Source organism: Pseudophryne corroboree, chromosome 1 (assembly GCF_028390025.1).
Source record: "Pseudophryne corroboree isolate aPseCor3 chromosome 1, aPseCor3.hap2, whole genome shotgun sequence".
NCBI lineage: Eukaryota > Metazoa > Chordata > Amphibia > Anura > Myobatrachidae > Pseudophryne > Pseudophryne corroboree.
In genome coordinates, this window is record NC_086444.1 from 472,287,623 (window position 1) to 472,299,857 (window position 12,235).

The 12,235-nt window shown below is 47.2% G+C and overlaps 1 protein-coding gene across 6 annotated transcripts in view; it reads left to right on the forward strand.

The window, feature by feature from the left end:
• The window catches only part of CDC14B (cell division cycle 14B), a 358,395-nt gene that overhangs the window by 1,114 nt on the left and 345,046 nt on the right, over window positions 1-12,235 (forward strand). The window lies entirely within an intron of this gene.

A 12,235-nucleotide genomic window follows, 5' to 3' on the forward strand; every position in this document is an offset into this window, starting at 1 on the left:
TAGACATTATGCCACACACAATAATGCACATGACACAATATGCACACACCATAATGCCGCCGACACATTATGCCACACACCGTAATGCCCCCGACACATTATGACAGGAATCGCAATGCCCGTTATACATTATGCTACACACTGCAATGCCCCTGATACATTATACCACATACCACAATGCCCGTGATATAGTATACAACACACCGTAATGCCCCCGACACATTATGACAGGAATCGCAATGCCCGTTATACATTATGCTACACACTGCAATGCCCCTGATACATTATACCACATACCACAATGCCCGTGATATAGTATACAACACACCGTAATGCCTGACACATACCGCAATGCCCGTTATACCCTATGCCACACACCGCAATGCCCGTTATACATTATGCCACACTGCAATGACCCTGAGACACCACATACCACAATGCCCGTGATATAGTATGCCACACACCGTAATGCCTGTGACACATTATGACACACCGCAATGTCCGTGATACATTATGCCACACACCGTAATGCCCATTACACATTAAGTCCTACAGTAAGGCTTCTAATTACTTTTAAATTACCTGCTCGTTGCCAGGGGTTTCATGCACTGGGTGTCATGCTCTTTGCCAGGGGTTTCATGCACTGGGTGTCATGCTCGTTGCCAGGGGTTTCATGCTCTTGGTTCCATGCACGGTGCCAGGGGTTTTCATGCTCAGGGTGTCATGCTCGTTGCCAGGGGTATCATGCACTGGGTGTCATGCTCGTTGCTAGGGGGCAGTGCTTGTTGCTAGGGCTGTGCTCCCAGTGCCACATATGTCCCCAGTGCCAGATATTACCCCACGGTGCCAGGTACTCACATGACCCGTGCACAATATATTTCCCCCCCCCCCCCCTATGTGCCAGGTACACATATACCCCCCCAGTGCCAGATATTCCCCCCCCCAGTGCCAGATATTCCCCCCCCCCAGTGCCAGATATTCCCCCCCCAGTGCCAGATATTCCCCCCCCAGTGCCAGATATGCTCCCAGTGCCAGATATTCCCCCCGTGCCAGATATTCCTTCCCCCCCCCAGTGCCAGATATGCTCCCAGTGCCAGATTCCCCCCCCCCCCCCCCAGTGCCAGATATCCCCCCCCCCAGTGCCAGATATCCCCCCCCCCCAGTGCCAGATATGCTCCCAGTGCCAAATTCCCTCCCCCTGTGCAACATATGCCCCCCCCCCCATCCCGTGCCACATATGTCCCCAGTGCCAGATATTACTCCACGGTGCCAGGTACTCACATGACCCGTGCACAATATAGCCCCCCCCCCCTATGTGCCAGGTACACATATACCCCCCCCCCAGTGCCACATATGCCCCCTCAGTGCCACATATGCCCCCAGTGCCAGATATCCCCCCCCCCAGTGCCAGATATCCCCCCCCCCAGTGCCAGATATGCTCCCAGTGCCAGATTCCCCCCCCAGTGCCAGATATGCTCCCAGTGCCAGATTCCCCCCCCCCAGTGCCAGATATGCTCCCAGTGCCAAACTTCCTCCCCCCCCCCCCCCCCCTGTGCCACATATGTCCCCAGTGCCAGATATTACCCCACGGTGCCAGGTTCTCACATGACCCGTGCACAATATAGCCCCCCCCCCCCTATGTGCCAGGTACACATATACCCCCCCCAGTGCCACATATGCCCCCAGTGCCACATATGCCCCCTCAGTGCCACATATGCCCCAGGGCCAGATATTCCCCCCCCCCCCCCCAGTGCCAGATATTCCCCCCCAGTGCCAGATATGCTCCCAGTGCCAGATTTCCCCCCCCCCCCCAGTGCCAGATATCCCCCCCCCGTGCCAGATATGCTCCCAGTGCCAGATTCCCCCCCACCCCCCAGTGCCAGATATGCTCCCAGTGCCAAATTCCCTTCCCCCCCGTGCCACATATGCCCCCAGTGCCATATATGCCCTCTCCGCCGCCGCTCCCCCGCTGGTTTGTGTTGGAGGGACACGGAGGGCACAGCGCGCGCCTCTCCTGTGTCCCTCCTGCATCATCTCCGGCGGCCGCGGGTCTAATAAACGAAGTGCCGGTTCGTGAGCCAATCAGAGCTCACGAACGGCACTTCGTTTATTAGACCCGCGGCCGCCGGAGATGATGCAGGAGGGACACAGGAGAGGCGCGCGCTGTGCCCTCCGTGTCCCTCCAACACAGCAGGGAGGGTTAGCAGGAGCAGATTGACATGCGGACACTCGTCCGCATATCAATCTGCGCTAAATCAGTGGCGCCCCCGCAGCCCCTCGCCCCCAAGCCGCTGCGGGGGCAGTAGTTACGCCACTGCCCTCAGACTATACATGCATGAGGTGTACTGTGCCTCCACACATACCGTAGTAAGACAATCCTGTAGCAGCATACTCACTAGGTGGCCTGACATTTTCTGATTTGGGATCCGCTTTGCATATTTGCTGTAGAAAACAGGATTACTATAGTTGTGCTGATCAAACACTTTATATTCTGTCAAGAAAACATCTGAGATACCAAGACCATTATTTTGAACTTTGATTTTTAGCATTTTTAATTGATCTAATTTAGCAGTAGTCTATACGGTATGTATTTTCCTGACCTTCTTTTACATTTGAATACTGTAATGTCGTCATGTCATACTGTTTTGTACTGGGCTATTGTACTTTCTGTATTTTTAAAATAAGTCTAAATCCTCTAAGAGTTGCCACTTGCCGGCATATATGTCAGCATCTAGTGGATTTTAGTTGTTAAGTTTATTATCCCAAATTCTTTCAAAACAGATTTAGGTTCATCTAATTACTTTTTATTTTATTTTTTTTCTGCTCAGGTCATTATTGGGATGCGAAATAGGGTGTCTGCAGGTCATAGATCAGTGATGGGCAAAATGCAGCCCCCTGATCCTACAACTGTTGCCCCCAACTCCTTTTTTTTCTTTGTCAGAATAGATTGTTTTAACGTGTAACACTTGTTTATTATGTCTGCTGATATGTTATTACAAGTGGGTGTCTTTTGATTATTTCACTACCCTTTTGTAGGTTAGATACTTGCCTATGCCGCCCTTTGGTTGTTTTAGGGCTGAATTCAATTAGAAACAGTAATTTACTGCGCCATGTAAAGGGTAGTTGGCTTGGTCTTTAACACCGGGGCAATTCTATTACAGACCCTTTTCCTCGCACTGTAAATTATCCGCTTATGCACATTAACCTGTTTGCGGCACCCGCGATCAGGACATTTAATGCGGATTTCTATTTGAACCTCCCTGAGGCTCAAACAAAAATTAGCATTAAGTGCAGCATGCAGGCTGTAATTGAATAACCCCAACAGATCACTTGGCCCACAGTAATTAACCTCCGCTAAATGAATCTGACCAAAAGTAAATATAGATTTATTTATTTTAAATTAAGAACAGTACTTATTTTTTTCTGCCTAAAGGTGGGTACACATTTGCCGATAAATTAAACAACGTTTCTCATTTTGACCTTCCTCAGCGACATCATTTACCATATTGACTAGTGTGTACAGTGCCGAACTGCGAGCGATGTGCGGCCCTGCTGGTTGTTAACGACTCTCGTTGTTGGCCGTGCATGCAGCTCTATTTAAAAACTGCATGCGCGGCGTAACATCACTGAATAATATCGTTTGCATATCGCTCAGTGTGTACGCACTGTCGACGACCGCCCCAGCAGGGAAGGGAACACACTAGGCGATGTCGCTCATAGAGCACATCACCTAGTGTGTACCCACCTTTAGTCTTTTTCCTTTGTTTTATGTTCACATTTCCTAATGTCAATGCATTTTGCCTGAGGTTCATTTTGTAATCAAAAAATAGAGCTGCCTATGGACCATTGAATCACTGCTGCTTCATCTTCCCATTCAAGTCCAGAGTGCTTAAAGTGCAGAGTTTATATATACACATCTTTCTATTGCTTTACCTGGGTCATTAAGATGTGAGATCTTGCTTTTAGCAGGTGACCTACATATGTGTTATTGCAGTTCGTTAAGCTCAGGGGTCTACATATCATCTGCAAGATAATGGTCATCTGCTGGCTTTTAGGCTGAACCTCTGTGTTTCTATGGTAGTAGCACACTGCCACTATACAGATGGATTTTAACAGATACATTGAGGAATTTTCCTTCTAGAAAGCAAATTACTAAAGATGTTATGTAAAGATATTTAGTATAAGAAAATGCTAAACATTACAACTGCATGTTTAGTAATGTTTTCTCAGAGTCTAGACTGGAGTGCTCTAGTTTTTCCATTATAAATCTTGTCCTGTCTCTTTGGCATTGGAGGACTTTGTGTTCCCACTTTGGGGGGATGCATAGTAATAGGCTGCTGTTTTTCCATCAATTTGTGAATCGAAACATGTAATACAGACTTTCCCAACCACGGTCCTCAAGGCACACCAACAGTGCAGGTTTTAGTGATATCCAGGCTTCAGCACAGGTGGTTAAATCAAAATAACTGAGGTACTAATTAAATCACCAGTGTTCAAGCCTGGATATCGCTAAAACCAGGACTGTTAGTGTGCCTTGAGGACCGAGGTTGGGAAACACTGATGTAATAGAATGGGATTATCTGCAAAATCACCAGAAATTCACAATTTTAAAGCACTATCCTCCCTGATATATATTTTTCATATATAATGTTAAAGGTAGAAGTCACCGGATATAATACCCTGTGATTTTTGAAGATGCTGAAAATGCGCTATAGAGGTACTTAGACATAGGGAAAGATAGTAAGTATCCAGTGCCTCTTTCTTCAGTTACAAAATAATGGCATTTATTGGAACCCGCTCCTCACAATGGACATTAACGAACTCTCCAAAGAGCTGTTAACATTAATTAACCCTTTATTTTTTCCCTACATGTTGTGTACACACACAATTATACTTTCAAGCGCTCTAATTATTCTTTATATTATTAATATATTAATTAAAACGTTTGAAACACAGCTTCTATTTTATAAACACCATTAGCGCAGTTAATAACATTTACAATTACAACAATATAGGTAGGATTTTATGTTAAACTCTGATTCCCATATTACTATTGTCCTCATACAGGGGAATGAGATCCACTTATTGCAATAGGCCTCGGGACTTGCCAATAATGAGCACAACTGTATAGGGTGTTCTAGAAATATTGTGGGCTAGGATCAGCTGATGCTCATCTAATTCAGTGAAACCATCTTCAGCCAGGTGAACCCTGGTGCTGCTGACTGCTCTGGCCAATCGGATAATTTTTTTTATTGAAATCAGATTTTTTTTTCTCTTTTAAAATGTTTTTTTTTCTACATTTTTTTTTTCTTTTCTAAATTGGATTTTTATAAAAATGATCAAGTAAAAACAATAATACAAAGTTCTTTTAAAATTCAGTAAATTACTTGACAGTGTTACATCATGACATTGCGCAGCAAACCGCACACAAATCACAAAACTGCAAAAGGAAAGAAACAGCAATGATGTTAAAAGTTACAGTAGTTGGCAATTGCCTTGCCTGATTTGTAAATCTGAATAAGCCTACACATTAGGTTTATTGAACGCCTTAAAATGAAACATAAGTTTTGCATCTTTTTTAATACCCAAGCGGTAGTTTTGACTGCACCAAACCAAATGTGGAAAATATTCTTTCTACTGAAGCTGATGATGCTGCAGCTGATTGCAATTGCTCTACTGCTACCATGATATTTTCATTGCCAGCTACAGTTTCTGCACCAATTTGCATTTTCCACCATTCTATTGGTGCCACTGTTGACACAACATCACAGTCAAACAAGAGGTCATTAAACAAGGTTGCTTTTGCTTGGAACTTGACTAGTGTTGGTAGAAGGCTATTTAAATGTGGATATTATTATTATTATTATTATTTATTTATTTTTTTGCTTTAGCAAATTTAAGAGCTTCTAGCCTTTTTTTCTGCAGTTAGACAACTACTGCAGTAACTTGCGTCCTTCAAGTAAGCGAGAAAATGTGCAGGTCCCAATGCTTCATTATAGCTGTTCAAAAATGTCTTCATGCTTGGTTTGTCCAGATGTAGGCCCAGATTTATCAAGCCTTGGAGAGTGATAAATTGCACTGTGATAAAGTATCAGCCAATCAGCTCCTAACTGTCATGTTACAGGCTGTGTTTGAAAAATGACAGGAGCTGATTGGTACTTTATCACCAAGCAATTTATCACTCTCCGAGGCTTGATAAATCTGGGCCTTAATTCTTTCAAACTATCCTGATTCTTTCCACACATGTACATCATTGAGAGGAAAAAAACCCTTTGATTTAAATTGTGATTTAAGTCAGCACCCCCCGATTGAAAGTGCCCATGGGGTATATGCAATTGCGGTCGAATTTCGGCTGGAATTCTACCGTTTTTAAATACGACACAATTCGACAGTCACGTACCCTCCCGCCGGGACCCGAATTCGACATATTCAAAAAAAAAAAACGGATTCGACGGGGGCGTGGCTTGGCTCGGCATGGAGTAGCAGCTGCAGGTTGTAGCTCCTCACCAACATCCTGCTGATATATGCTGCTCCCTGCTGCGTTCTCATTGGAAATGGCTCCACAGGGGTGTTCCAGTGTGCTGCATCTTTTGGTGTTTGTGCTGTGTTTCTAGCTGCAGAAAAACCTTGGCATTGCGGAGCTGCGTAGTGCGGCCTACATCCTGGGTGTCACGGCCGGCCTCGCTGCCTGACATTGTGCTGTGCGCAGGTTCACTTCCGGCTACGGCTCTCCTCTCCTCTGACCGCTCCGGCTGGCGGGCTGCTGATTCGGGGACTGCTGGTGCTGACTGGCGGCGGTGGGAGACTACTACATCGCCGGAGTTGACCGCATGTTTACTGTGGCCAAACTTACCTGCTGCGGATCCGCCACTTCTCCTACCTGACTGTCTACTGTCTGACTGGCTTCTTCTGAGTGGTGCTTTTAACTCCGTGTCTGTGCCGCTGCTGTCGCCTTATATTGGGAGCGGAATCCTTGCATTTTGGCCGACCCTGGGAGCAGCTTATTGAGAGAGTGCTTTCCCGCTGCGGAGACGCCATCTTTTGACCGGGCCCCTAGGAAACCTGGGCACTTCATAACTTCTCTCCTATGCTTCCCTAGTGAGTGCACACCTTTTTTCTCTAACGTCCTAGTGGATGCTGGGGACTCCGTCAGGACCATGGGGAATAGCGGGCTCCGCAGGAGACAGGGCACATCTAAAAAGCTTTTTAGGTCACATGGTGTGTACTGGCCCCTCCCCCCATGACCCTCCTCCAAGCCTCAGTTAGGTTTTTGTGCCCGTCCGAGAAGGGTGCAAACTGGATGGCTCTCTTAAGGAGCTGTTTAGTAAAGTTTTTTTTTAGGTTTCTAATCAGTGATTCCTGCTGGCGACAGGATCACTGCAACGAGGGACTTAGGGGAGAGACTTGCAACTCACCTGCGTGCAGGAGGATTGAAGTTTTAGGCTACTGGACACTGAGCTCCAGAGGGAGTCGGAACACAGGTCAGCCTGGGGTTCGTCCCGGAGCCGCGCCGCCGATCCCCCTTACAGACGCTGAAGAAAGACGGCGGAACGGAGGTCCGGAAACAGGCGGCAGAAGACTTCACAGTCTTCAGAGAGGTAGCGCACAGCACTGCAGCTGTGCGCCATTGTTGCTACACGGCTCACTGACACGGTCACGGAGGGTGCAGGGCGCTGCTGGGGGCGCCCTGGGCAGCAATATAAATACCTATTTGGCAAATAAATACATCACATATAGCCATTAAGGCTATATGTATGTATTTAACCCAGGCCAGTTTTCCTAATAACCGGGAGAAAAGCCCGCCGTGAAAGGGGCGGAGCTTATTCTCCTCAGCACTCAGCGCCATTTTCCTGACCAGCTCCGCTGGTGAGGAAGGCTCCCACTCTCCCCTGCACTACAGAAACAGGGTTAAAGAGAAGGGGGGCATAAATTGGCGATATAATTATATATTAAGAGCCCATATATAGAAACAACACCTTCTAGGGTTGTTATATACATTATGGCGCTTTTGGTGTGTGCTGGCAAACTCTCCCTCTGTCTCCCCAAAGGGCTAGTGGGTCCTGTCCTCTATCAGAGCATTCCCTGTATGTGTGTGCTGTAGGTCGGTACGTGTGTGTCGACATGTATGAGGAAAATGTTGGTGAGGAGACGGAGAAAATTGCCTGTAATGGTGATGTCACTCTCTAGGGAGTCGACACCAGAATGGATGGCTTACTTATGGAATTACGTGACAATGTCAACACGCTGCAAGCCGGTTGACGACATGAGACAGCCGGCGGACAAATTAGTATCGGTCCAGGCGTCTCAGACACCGTCAGGGGCTTGTAAAAACGCCCATTTACCTCAGTCGGTCGACAGACACTGACACGGACACTGACCCCAGTGTCGACGGTGAAGAAACAAACGTATTTTTCCTTTAGGGCCACAAGTTACATGTTAAGGGCAATGAAGGAGGTGTTACGTATTTCTGATACCACAAGTACCACAAATAAGGGTATTTTGTAGGGTGGGAATAAACTACTTGTAGTTTTGCCTGAATCAGATAAATTAAATGAAGTGTGTGATGATACGTGGGGTTCCTCCGACAGAAAGTTATGGGCGGTATACCCTTTTTCCCGCCAGTAGTAAGGGCGAGTTGGAAAACACACCTTAGGGTGGACAAGGCGCTCACACGCTTATAAAAAACATGGCGTTACCGTTTCCAGATACGGCCGCCCTCAAGGAGCCAGCTGATAGGAAGCTGGAAAATATCATAACAGTATATACACACATACTGGTGTTATACTACGACCAGCAATCGCCTCAGCCTGGATGTGCAGCGCTGAGGGGGCTTGGTCGGATTTCCTGACTGAAAATTTTGATACCCTTGACAGGGACAGGATTTTATTGTCTATAGAGCATTTTAAGGATGCATTTCTATATATGTGTGATGCGCAGAGGCATATTTGCATTCTGGCATCAAGAGTAAATGTGATGTACATATCTGCCAGACGAAGACACGACAGTGGTCAGGTGAGGCAGATTCCAGACGGCATATGGAAGTATTGCCGTATAAAGGGGCGGTCCATTGGACCTGGTGGCCATGGCAACAGCTGAAAAATCCACCTTTTGTTACCCCGAGTCACATATTGTCAGAAAAGGACACAGTCTTTTCAGTCTCAGTCCTTTCGTCCCCATACGGGCAGGCGGGCGAAGGCCAGTCATATCTGCCCAGGGGGAGAGGAAAGGGAAGAAGACTGCAGCAAGCAGCTCATTCCCAGGAACAGAAGCTCCTCACGGCTTCTGCCAAGTCCGCAGCATAACGCTGGGGCCGTACAAGCGGACTCAGGTGCGGTAGGGGGTCATCTCAAGAGTTTCAGCAACACTCGCAAGGGAACTCCGGGATCCTACATGTAATATCCCAGGTGTACATTGGAAATTCGAGACGTCTCCCCCTCACACAATTCACAGGCTGTATTCCCAGCAGGTGATAATCAAAGTACCCTTCTTACAACAAGGAAGGGGGTAGTATTCCACACTATATTGTGGTACTGAAGCCAACCGGCTCGGTGAGATCTGAAATATTTGAACACTTACATACAAGCGTTCAAATCAAGATGGAGTCACTCGGAGCAGTGATAGCGAACCAGGAAGAAGGGGACGATATGATGTCACTGGATATCAGGGACGTTTACCTACAGGTCCAAATTTGCCCTTCTCACCAAGGGTACTTCAGGTTCCTGGTACAGAACTGTCACTATCAGTTCAGACGCTGCCGTTTGGATTGTCCACGGCGCCCCGGGTCTTTACCAAGGTAATGGCCGGAATGATGATTTTTCTTAAAAGAAACATGGACGCTTTCCTGATAAGGGCAAGGTCCAGAGAACAGTTGGAGGTCGGAGTAGCACTATCTTAAGTAGTTCTACGACAGCACGAGTGGATTCTAAATATTCCAAAATCGCAGCTTTTTCCGACGACACGTCTACTGTTCCTAGGGAAGATTCTGGACACAGTCCAGAAAAACGTGTTTCTCCCAGTGGAGAAAACCAGGGAGTTATCCGAGCTAATCGGGATCCTCCTAAAACCAGGAAAAGTGTCAGTGCATCATTGCACAAGAGTCCTGGTAAAAATGGTGGCTTATTACGAAGCAATTCCATTCGGCAGATTTCCCGCAAGAACTCTTCAGTGGGATCTGCTGGACAAATGGTCCGGATCGCATCCTCAGATGCATCAGCGGATAACCCTATATCCAAGGAAAAGGGTGTCTCTCCTGTGGTGATTACAGAGTGCTCATCTTCTAGAGGGCCGCAGATTCGGCATTCAGGATTGGATGCCGGTGACCACGGAGGCCAGCCTGAGAGGCTGGGGAACAGTCACACAGGGAAAAAATTTCCAGGGAAGTGTGATTAAGTCTGGAGAATTCTCTCCGCATAAATAAGCTTAGAGCAAATTTATAATGCTCTAAACTTAGCTAGACCTCTGCTTCAAGGTCAGCCGGTATTGATCCAGTGGGATAACATCACGGCAGTCGCCCACGTAAACAGAAGGGCGGCACAAGAAGCAGGAGGGCAGTGAAAACTGCAAGGATTTTTCGCTAGGCGGAAAATCATGTGATAGCACTGTCAGCAGTGTTCTTTCCGGGAGTGGACGACTGGGAAGCAGACTTCCTCAGCAGGCATGACCTCCACCCGGGAGAGTGGAAACTTCATAGGGAAGTTTTTCAACATGATTGTGGACCGTTGGCAAAGACCAAAGGTGGACATGATGGCGTCCCGCCCGAACAAAAAACGGGACAGGTATTCCGCCAGGTCATGAGACCTTCAGGCGATAGCTGTGGATGTTCTGGTAACACCGTGGGTGTACCAGTCTGTGTATGTGTTCCCTCCTCTGTTTCTCATAACCAGGGTATTGAGAATTATAAGACATAGAGGAGTATGAACTATACTAGTGGCTCCGGATTGGCCAAGAGGGACTTGGTACCCGGAACTTCAAGAAATGCTCACAGAGGACTAAGGGCCTGGGGAGCTAAGAAGGGACTTGATTCAGCAAGTACCATGTCTATTCCAAGACTTACCGCGGCTGCGTTTGACGGCATGGCGGTTGAATGCCGGATCCTGAGGGGAAAAGGCATTCCATAAGAGGTCATACCTACCCTGGTCAAAGCCAGGAAGGAGGTGACCGCACAACGTCATCACCACATGTGGTGAAAATATGTTGCGTGGGTGAGGCCAGGAAGGCTCCACGACGGAAATTCAACTAGGTCGATTTCTACACTTCCTGAAAACAGGAGTGTTTTGGACCTCAAATTGGGGTTCATTAACATTTAAATTTCGGCCCTGTAGATTTTCTTCCAGAAAGAATTGACTTCAGTTCCTGAAGTCCAGATTGTAAAGGATGTATTGCATATACAGCTTTTTTGTGCCCCTAGGGGCACCGTGAGATCTCAACATAGTGTTGGGATTTCTTAAAATCATATTGGTTTGAACCGCTCAAATCTGTGGATTTGAAATATCTCACATGGAAAGTGACCATGCTGTTGACAAATATCTCACATGGGAAGTGACCATGTTGTTAGCCCTGGCCTCGGCCAGGCGATTGTCAGAATGGGCGGCTTTGTCTTACAAAAGCCCATATTAAAATTTTCCATTTGAACAGGACAGAACTGGGACTCGTCTCCAGTTTCTTCATAAAGGGGTGTCAGCGTTTTCACCTGAAACAACCTCTTGTGGTGCCTGCGGCTACTAGGGACTTGGAGGACTCCAAGTTACTAGACGTGGTCAGGGCCCTAAAAATATATATATATATATATATATATAGTTAGGACGGCTGGAGTCAGAAAGTCTGACTTGCTGTTTATACTGTATACACCCAACAAGCTGGGTGCTCATGCTTCTAAGCAGTCTATTGCACGCTGGATTTGTAGTACAATTCAGCTTGCACATTCTGTGGCAGGCCTGCCACAGACGAAATATGTAGATGCCCATTCCACAAGGAAGGTGGGCTCATCCTGGGCGGCTGCCCGAGGAGTCTCGGCATTACAACTTTGCCGAGCAGCTACGTGGTCAGGGGAGAACACGTTTGTAAAATTTTACAAATTTTGATACTCTGGCTAAGGAGGACCTGGAGTTCTCTCATTCGGTGCTGCAGAGTCATCCGCACTCTCCCGCCCGTTTGGGAGCTTTGGTATAATCCCCATGGTCCTGACGGAGTCCCCAGCATCCACTAGGACGTTAGAGAAAATAAGAATTTACTTACC